The sequence below is a fragment of the Lynx canadensis genome, chromosome A1, assembly GCF_007474595.2.
Source record: "Lynx canadensis isolate LIC74 chromosome A1, mLynCan4.pri.v2, whole genome shotgun sequence".
In the NCBI taxonomy this organism is placed as follows: domain Eukaryota; kingdom Metazoa; phylum Chordata; class Mammalia; order Carnivora; family Felidae; genus Lynx; species Lynx canadensis.
Window position 1 is genome coordinate 84830878 of NC_044303.2, and position 10723 is coordinate 84841600.

Here is a 10723-nt window from a genome sequence, read left to right on the forward strand (position 1 = left end):
TATTGGGGGGCATCTTTTGGGATGAGCACTGGGTGTTGTATGGAAACCAATTTGACAATAAATTTCATATATTAAAAAAATTAAAAAAATAAAATAAAATGAGTCTCCTGTAGGCAACAAATAGATTGGCCTTTTTCAAATACATTTTTACACTCTATGTCTTTTTTTTTTAATGTTTATGTATTTATTTTGAGAGAGAGAGAGAGAAAGCACAAGTCATGGAGTGGCAGAATGAGAGAGAATCCCAAGTAGGCTCTATGCTCAGCACAGAGTCCAATGCAGGGCTTGATCTCACAACCATGAGATCATTCCTGAGCCAAATTCAAGAGTTGGCCCAACTGTCTGAGCCACCCAGGCACCCTGCTGTGTCTTTTTATTGGAGCATTAGTGAGTTTATATTCACAATAATTATTGATTCGTATTTATTTCCATATTATTACTTGTTATATTATTGTTTCCAGAGATTTTCTCTGATTCTTTCTTGTCTTTGTCACTTTTGATCTTTCTTTTCCACTCAAAGAGTCCTTTTTATATTTCTTGAAGTACTTTATTTAAAGGTCACAAACTCCTTTAGTTTTTGTTGTCTTGAAAATTCTTTATGTCTCCTTGTATTCTGAATGTCAGCCTTTCGGGATAGACTATTCTTGATTGGAAAATTTTTCTATTCTGCATATTGAATATATCATGCCACTACCCTATGTTTTGCCAAGTTTTCTGTGGAGACATCTGTTGCTAGCCTTATGGGTCTTCTCTTGTAAGTAAGAGTTATCTTTTGTCCTGGTGCTTTTAGGATTTTTCTTTATCACTATATTTTGCCAATTTAATTAAAATGTGTCTTGGTGGGGCCCCTGGGTGGCTCAGTTGGTTAAGCGGCCAACTTCGGCTCAGGTCATGATCTCGCCGTCCGTGAGTTCAAGCCCCGCATCGGGCTCTGTGCTGACAGCTCAGAGCCTGGAGCCTGTTTCGGATTCTGTGTCTCCCTCTCTCTCTCTGCCCCTCCCCTGTTCATGCTCTGTCTCTCTCTGTCTCAAAAATTAATAAACGTTAAAATGTGTCTTGGTGTTGGCCTACTTTTGTTGAAATTGATGGGGGTTCCTGTGCCTCCTGAATTTGGATGTCTGTTTCCTTCCCAGGTTAGGGAAGTTTTTGCCTATTATTTCTTCAAATACCTTTTCTGTCCCCTTTTCTCTCTCTCTTCATCTGGGATTTCTATAATACAAATATCATTATGTTTGATGGAGTCACTGAGTTCCCTAAGTCTACCCTCATGACTCATATTTCTTCTTTCTCTCTTTTGTTCACATTCAATATTTTCCTTTTTTTTTTGTCTAAGTCACTAATCCATTTTTCTTTTAATTTTTCCAGTCTGATGTTCATTGCATCAGGCTAACTGATGCTTTTTTGACTCATCTATCTTTACGGTAAGAGTCTCACTGATGATTTTTATTCTTTTCTAAATTCCAGTGAGTATATTTATGAATATTGCTTTAAATTGTCCATCAAGAATGTTATATGTGTTCTGCTTAAATGTCTGGCTATGAATTTATCTTGGTATTCCACTTTGGGTGAATTCCTCTGTTTTGACATTTTGTCTAAGTCTATGTCTTCTTCTCTGAAGAAAGCCAGTTACATTGCCTACTTTTGTGAGTAATGACCATATGAAGAATAGGTCATGTCGTGTCTAGGCCTGACGATTCATGGAGTAGATCTGGTGAGTGATGTGTGTCTCTCCTGTTGTGTTTTCATTGCTCTATCCTTTAGGCTAGTTGTCTACAGAGGGCCTGCTTGCCTGCAGTGTGAATTTTGGTCCCTGGCCTGCATGCTGTGAATTTTAACTAGGTGTTCTCTGGTATGCTTGTGAAATGAGACCTGACACCACCTCCATAAGAACTGAGGCCTTTCAGAACTCTCTGGTTAGGGATGTGGTGTGAACAGGGGTTTGTGCTAGTCTTCTGAGGGAAGGTCCTACCATGGTGGCACTGGACAAGTTTGACTGAGAAGGGCAGTCCCACTAAAGCACATGGCTCTGGGTCTTGAGGTAAGTAAGTAAAGTAGCCAGTGTCAGTGCCACGATGCTTCCTGTGAGTGGCTCTGTGTTTATGCTGAGGGACAGGGAAAAAATGGTTCCAGCAACTCTTTTATTCCTAGAAAGACATCTCCATGAATTCTGCTTCTCTGATACATGCTCCAAGAAAAGCAAATTATCTCCCTCTGTGTTTCCCAATGGTTTTTCTGATCACTGTTTTTTGTTTCAATGCTGTCTGCCCCTGGGTTGTTTGCCTGACTTATCTCCAGGAGTAGACAAGTGCCCTTGGGGCTCTATTGCAGCCTAGCCTGCTGCCCTTTAAAACGTCAGGCTTTCTTCCTTGCTGATTGCAAGAACTCATGAAATTCAGCCCCTCTCATTTTTCAAGCCAGAGTCCTTGGGAAAATATTCCGCTTGTGCTTTTGCCTGTGTGCTTCTCTCTCTGTCTCAACTGTCTCCATGATCTTGGCTCTGTTCCCTCCACAAAATCCATGGTCCATTTCTTCCCTAAACCATGTCTCCATTCTTCCTACCTTACTTGATGTGGCCTCTTCTCTCCCTTTAGTTCTGGACTTCGTTCTGTTAGTCTTCAGGTCAATTTATGGTGGGTTTATGATGAATAATAGTTATCTAGTTGTGTTCATTGGACAAGATAAGCCTAGGGTCCTCTTATTCTGCCACCATTTTCCTTTCCCCTGTAAATAATACTTACATTAATATATAGAATTTATAAAACCAAAAATGTTAAAAGAGTGAAATGATATTACTTGTTTGCCAATGCTTTTAATGCTTGTTATCTTTATGTAGTCTTCAACCACAACAGCCACCTGGAACTGAGGGATTCTTGAGGCTGGGAGGTGATACACATTCCAAGGCTGGAGTTCCAATGGTCATGTGGATGCTTCAGTTTTGGACTCCCTATTTTAGCTGTCTTTTTACCCTATTGTGTACTAAACAACTTCAGTATTGGATTTGCTGCTCCCTGAAGCCATGCCTAGTTCTCACTGATACAAAGAGAGCTAATACCACCTGCTTCAGGGTGTGGCTCCAAGGATCAGTCAAGAATCTGTGAAATACTTGGCCAGCAGATGCATGTGCAAGGACATCACAATTTCATTTCCACCAGAGTAAATGAGCATGTGAATGTTGGGCTCAGCCATGTATTTTCTTTCCCACACTCTAGTAAACTCAAGAATTCTACTATTCTGTCATTTATAAAAAGACTTTGATGAAAGCTTACTGTCACAGTCCTACTGGGCCTCATGATGCACCAAGAAAAAAAAATCATTAGAAAAAATGACTTATTATTTATTTATTTATTTATTTATTTAAATGTTTATTTAATTTGTAAAGAGAGAGAGCACAAATGGGGGAAGGGCAGAGAGAAGCAGAGGATCTAAAGTGGGCTCTGCACTGACAATAGCGAGTCTGATGTAGGGCTCGAATTCATGAACCACGAGTTTATGACCTCAGCTGAAGTTGGACACTAAACCAACTGAGCCACCCAGGTGCTCCTATTTTTCTTTTTTTTTAATTTTAAAGAGAACACATGTGAGTGGGGAGGGAGAGGGACAGAAAGTGAGAGGGAGAGAGAATCCCAAGTAGGCTCCATGCTTACAGCATGCTTACAGCATGGAGCCCAATGCAGGACTCAATCTCATGAACTATGAGATCATGAACTGAGCCCAAATCAAGAGCCAGACCTTTAACCACTTGAGCCACCCAGGTGCCTTCAGAAAATACATAAATAAATAAATAAATAAATAAATAAATAATTCAATCCATTTCCTTCTACACTTATAAAGGAAAGAAAGAAATCTAAATATGCTTAGTTTCCCTTTAATAAGCCGGCAGTTCTACCTCTCCTCTTCCACTTTTCCTGATGACGTTGCTTCTCAACATAGATTCCCAGAGGAACCTGTTTACTCACTGTTCTTGCACAATTTTCCTTAATCTAATAATATGAATATGCATGCTCATGTGTGTTCCTTTCTTATAAACCAGTTTGGACATATAATGTTATCTCATGTGTTAATTTAAATGTTACAATAACTCCAGTAGACAGGTTTACTGTAAAAAAAAATTAAGGGCATAGATCCCATTTGTGGGAAATTTGATTCACCTGATATAAAAGTAAAAGAGAAGGGAAATTTTTCAGAACTGCATTAGTGGAATTTTTTTGTGTGCAGGTAGTTTCAGGTGGTCAGCAAGCAATTTACCCACTGGCAGTCTCTTTTATGGACTTGTTCTTTACTTCAGTATTTCAAATATATTCCACATTCAATCAAGTCACTGAACTGATAGAAAGAGTTACAATGTAATAATTCAGAATGCCAGCTCTGGAGGAAGACCATCTGGTTTAAATATTTGCTCTCCCCTTACTAGTCTGTGATATCATTGGCATGTTACCAGCTTTCAATTGGGCCTCATATTCTTTATCTGTAATATAGAGACAACAGTGCATACCTCACAAACTGATAAGTGCATCCTTGAGTGTCCCAAAGTAGTTATTAACATTGAGAAAATGTCTATACAACCGTGGCCCAACTTAATTACTTAGTTCACATAACATATCCCAAAGAGACAAGTTATAGAAGTCATTGAGTTTACAGTAAAGTGAAGAAAATCCCACAGCCACACCAGAGACACAAAAAGTTGGATTTATCATTTCTGACAGTTACATAGTGAATTTCTACCATTACAAATGTGGAATACAATTTTTCTTTTCAATTAAAAATATATACTCTGAAAAGTTATTACATAGATTCTAAACACTTATCATTTATAGAATGTCCTAAAAATCTTTGCCAAGCAAGATATAGATATAAAGATATATGAAGATATTTCACTTTATAAATATCAATGTAAAATGAAAAAAATCAAGGCAATCATATTTCCTTTTGTTCTTCATTTTTAAATGCCATTCTCTGTTGTTTTGTAAAGATTTCCATGCATTCATTCAAACATACTTTGAAGTTCACTTGCCCATTTAAGGCAGAATGCAGGAATTTTAGAGGATATGAACTAAACATTGTCTTGATGGGGCTGAAGCAAGAATTCTGTCAGGGTCATTCTGGCCTCCCAGTCTTGCCCTTCTGCAGATATGGAACCTCATCTTTGTTGGTCATCACAACTACTATGTCTAAATGTGTCCATTTAGGTGAGCCACAGATTCCTTCAGGAATGCTGCGGCTATACATACTTCTGCAGAACTGAAGAGAAAGACAAGAGTCATTATATAACCCCATGTAAATGTGCACCGAACTTTTCATTAGGATCCTCCATTCTTACTAAGGAACCTCTATGACCAGAGAACAAAAGTCAAGCTTAGGAGATATAGTCAGAAGTTAACCCAGAAATGACTGCCAGAAAATTCTTTCTCAAAAATAGCTTTAGGGACACCTGGGTGGCTTAGTCAGTTAAGAGTCCAAATTCAGCTCAGGTCATGATCTCACAGTTTGTGAGTTTGAGCCCTGTGTTGATCTCTATGCTAACAGCTCAGAGCCTGAAGCCTACTTTGGATTCTGTGCCTCCCTCTCTATGCCCCTCCCCCACTTCCTTGCTCTTTCTCTCTCTCAAAATTAAACATTAAAAATAAAAAAAATAGCTTTAAGCAGTAAAGGAAAAATTCTAGTTTCCTTTTCCACACGTTAATGAATTTCCATCTTCTCCATCTTTTCCCTTTACCATTTGCTGAAAATGAACTTTAGATTTGAAAACATGCAAAATTTTGAGAACCAGTTGAAAAATACCTTGATAATTAAAGGCATTATAAATTAGTGCTTACAGGCACTGTATCAAAGGAAATTGGATCATTTGCAACTATATGGATGGAAGTAGAGCATATTATGCTGAGTGAAATTAGTCAGAGAAAGACAAATATCATATGACTGTACTCATATGAGGACTTTAAGATACCAAACAGATGAACATAAGGTAAGGGGAACAAATATAATATAAAAACAGGAAGGGGTCAAAACATAAGAGACTCTTAAATATATGGGGTCCTTGGGTGGCTTGGTTGGTTGAGAACCTGACTTCAGCTTAGGTCATGATCTCACAGTTCATGGGTTCGAGCCCCACATTGGCTTCTGTGCTGACAGCTCAGAGCCTGGAGTCTGCTTTGGATTCTGTGTCTCCCTTTCCTTCTCGCATTCTATCTCTCAAAAAATAAATAAACTGAGAAAAAAGAGACTCTTAAATATAGAGAACAAAAAGAGGGTTGCTGGAGGGGTTGTGGGAGGGGAGGGGATGGGCTAAATGGGTAAGGGGCATTAAGAAATCTACTCCTGAAATCATTGTTGCATTGTATGCTAACTAACTTGGATGTAAATTTAAAAAAATAATAAATTAATGAATTAAAAAAATGAAATTGGAAAGTTAAACCTAATTATGTGAACAGACATAAACTGGTCATTTGGGGAAATATTGATTGCAAAAATATACTTTTATAACTCATGTTACAAACCTATGTTTTGTAATATTATGAAGATCAACAAGTTGGCAATCTACATCTCATCAGAATATGTTCAAAGAAAGGTATCCTCCAGACATAGTCCCCTGTTTCAATGTTGGCCTAGAGAAGGAATACGTATAATAGCTGGAAGTCAGGATTAAGCATGTCTGGTCCTCTATAAAATCACAGCACTGGCATATTAAATTTAGGAAGGAAAGAACTCTTCTGACTTTAAAACATGATATTATATAATAAGCTCCAGAATCACTTCACTTATTTAAAAGACTTACTTTAGAATTATGAAAGAAACTGAGAGTGTTATAAAATACTCTCACATATTTGTATAGAATTTCTTAAAATGATGACACTAATATTAGCTGTGTCAGTTTATACTAATAAACTGGTGTCCTGTAGTGCATCCCAGCTTTGCAGATTGGATCAAGGTAAAGTGATCATGAAGCTTATGGCCATGGTGTACTGAGAAACACATGTCTGGAACTTCATCACTGAAGACCACAGCTTAAGACAAAGTGCTCTCCTTTCTCATCCACTCAATGGCTACAGAGCAACCAGGTGTTGGGGATATAAAGACATTGAATATCTGAGCTAACAAAGGGCCCATCAGCAGTGGGAGAGACAGATACACAGATTGTTCTAACACACTGTGGTCAAAGACCCAAGAGTAAAAAGTTAGAAAGTATCATTAGAAGCTGTTATTTTGAGTGATGACTAAATAGTAGATGAAGCAGCCAAAGGTTGAAAGTGGATGCCAATGGGAAAATATACTATTGACTCTTGTAGACTGCTGAATGGCATGTGAAAGTTTATGCACATATTAATTTGATTATTTTGAGAAGAGGAAACTTTAAAAATCAAAACAAATGACAGTGTTGTTGGTTGATAAAGAGGGACATCGGCTGTATGTCATGCCAGAGGAAACCTCTCTCACCCTAGAAGGAGACAAGTGAGCTGAGGAGCACAGGGTTTAGATGGGTAGAGAAAGTTTAGCACCTTAAACCAATATCAAAAATGTGTTCAAGAACCTTCCATGTTTGTCCCCACTGTCATATAATAAGCTCCCATGTATTACTTGTTGAAAGGTTGAGGTGCCAAATGGAGCCGTCTCGTCCCAAGCAGATACACAGGGTCTGGAGGTCTGGAAGGGACAAGAGTTCTGAGCATCACAGATTCCATATTATATATATTCATATATAGAGCATTAATATTTTCAGAGCACTTACATGAGGAAGCATTGTTTCTCTTCAACCACATGAAAATACTACATATGCCATAATAAAATTTTAGAAATCAATCACATCAGCAGTCACACATACATCATGATTTTACATTTCAATACCTAACAAAGAAATATATACATCTTCCCAGCACTATATTTCCCCATAAACACTGCCTATTTCCAGTCTAGCACATGTTTTCTAACTTGCTTGTAGAAACTACAGCTCTTAATCTCTAACAGCAGATATTTTGGAAGTCCCATTCTTTCCAGATTCAAATTTAAGTGAGGAACTTGCCATTTTCAAATAACAACCAATTTTTTTAATGGGTATGGTGAAGCTTATCCAGCACAATGTGAAGAAATATTGCATGTAGTAAAAATCATTAAAGCTATTATAAGAAATCTTTACATTATAGTTGAGAACACTTAAAAATAAAGCTGCCATTGAAGTTTTATAAAGCAACTATTTATATTAAAATTATAGGTGTTCAACAAATCTGATGAAAAGACTGATTTGTGGGGTTCCTGGGTAGGTCAGTTGTTTAAGCGTCCAACTTCAGCTCAGGTCATAATCTCATGGTTTGTGAACTTGAGACCCATGTACGGCTCTGTGCTGACAGCTCAGAGCCTGGAGCCTGCTTCAGATTCTGTGTCTTCCTCTCTCTCTGCTCCTTCCCTGATCACACTGTATCTTTCTTGGTCTCTCAAAAATAAATAAACATTTAAAAATAAAAAAAAAATAAAATAAACTGATTTGGTAAAGGTTCAAAGAATTTCACACCTCACTACTGTATGGCTCCAGCTGCAATGGGCCACAGTGATGACATACCGCATGTTCTGACACAGGCAGTAGGTCTCAATAGGCCATGCACTCCCCTTATGTCATATTACCTATTACAGACCAGTGAATTCTTAGAGACGAAAAATATAAAAATTTCAGGACACTGCGTTTTAAATTTTTTTTTTCCACGTTTATTTATTTTTGGGACAGAGAGAGACAGAGCATGAACGGGGGAGGGGCAGAAAGAGAGGGAGACACAGAATCGGAAACAGGCTCCAGGCTCTGAGCCATCAGCCCAGAGCCCGACGCGGGGCTCGAACTCACGGACCGCGAGATCGTGACCTGGCTGAAGTCGGACGCTTAACCGACTGCGCCACCCAGGCGCCCCATGGACACTGCGTTTTAATAACATACAGCATCAGAAATTGTTCAGAAGAAGGTCTGAAAAGAGTCTTTTAATGCAAGCCTGAATCTTCAAGCACATAAATGTATTTCTTATGCTTGATTTCAACATCACTGGAAATAGATACCAATCACCAATCCCTGATATACATTCTTAATGAGACCCAGAATCCTTGTTCAAGTTTTCCTACAAGGGCTTCTCCATTCACAGTGGACATTCTGTTTCTGTCTCCCTTTGTTAACACCTGAAGGTGTGAGTATAAGAATCTGTAGAATGTTTGACAGGGAAATATTACCCATGATGCTATCTGCATCATTCACTACCAGCAGCCCATGCACCTCAGCCCACCATATGCTGTCCAGGATATCTCCTGTATCTCCAGATTACTGCACCTCACAACACCCATGAAATGCTGATGGGTCTGGGCCACTGTGATATCTAGGTTAGGGTATGTTTTTTCAGCAGCAAGATTAATTACATCAGATTTAGAGTAAATATCTACAACTTTTCATGACTCATGCAACATAAGCAAGCCTGATACTTGTTTACACAGAGGTTCAAGGCTCCACTGAAGGGAGTGTCTGGGTGGATAAAGGCGATGTTGCAGTGGGTCCCAAATGCAAGAGCATCTAGGTCCCGCTTCATGAAAGCAGACTTTGGAATATCACACACAAACCTGAGGAACTTGAGGATTCTTTTTGGGTAAGTATATGAAGTACATTCCACTTATAGGATCAACAATTGGCAATGTGTGGATTTTCATTTTTGATCAAGTATACAACATGAAAGAGGCTTGCATCTGAAGCTGTATTCACTGAAGGTAAATGTTTCTTGTAAGTAAACTCCCTCCAAGTTTCTGTCCTATGTTCCTCTAATTCATAAAATGTACCATGATGGATAGTATCTACTGGTGTATTTATGCATTCTAATTGTTAGCATTCCTACAAGATTTTGTTCTGAACTCTCCCACAGTGATGCTGCTAGAACACCATTGGCTTCTAAGATAAAGAAGGCCTTTCTAACTTATCATGCACTACCAGAGACAACAAGTTTTGAACTGGTTGGACTGATGTGGTAACACTTATGTGACCACATGAATCTCCTGTAAACACACTTTCTGAGTCTTGTGCCTCTTCTTCCAACTGGAATTTTTCAGTGTGCCAGTTTCCTGGTCCATGGAGATATGGGGTTATGGAAGGGAGTGGAGGGTACCAGAGAGGGTTTGTGGGCACATGGGTGTGTGGGGGATACCAACCAGACCAGGGATGAGGTGGGACCAGTGGGACATGAGGGTGTGCAGGGAGAAATGGAGCTGTGGTGGAGAGGGGATATGGGGGTGTGGGGGTATAGATAAGGGAAGTGGGAGTGTGGGGAGGAGGAATGGGGAGGAGTGGGAATGGGGGAAGGGGAGACTCGAGAGTACAATGGGGGCATGCAGGTGGGCGGTGCAGAGATGCGAGGGTGCAGGAGGGAGGAGAAGGTGGGAGTGGGATTGTGAGAGACTTGGGAGTGCTGCACAAGGTAAGTGGGGTCAGCAGTGTCTGGGACAGTGCAGGAGTGCAGGTGGGATGCATGGGGCGCAGGTGCCCAGGTTATCAAGGCTGAGGGGAATGTGAACCATGTGCTTGTCAGCTCCTTGACACAGAAAGAAATCCAGTAGTTCGCCTCCATTTGGGGAAGTTCTAGAGGTGGATACTTTACCTTCTGGTTGCTTTTTTCAACTGCAGCTTCTTATCTGTGTCTCAGGGCAGACAAATCTGCTTACAGCTCTCCAGAACTATCCCTCCACACTGAGGTTGGCATGCTGAGGGTGGGATCCC

The 10723-nt window shown here is 39.6% G+C and overlaps 1 pseudogene; it reads right to left on the bottom strand.

Moving 5' to 3' along the window:
- Positions 1-5094: 5094 nt before the first annotated feature.
- On the bottom strand, positions 5095-10477 carry LOC116738146 (annotated as a pseudogene).
- Positions 10478-10723: the final 246 nt, after the last annotated feature.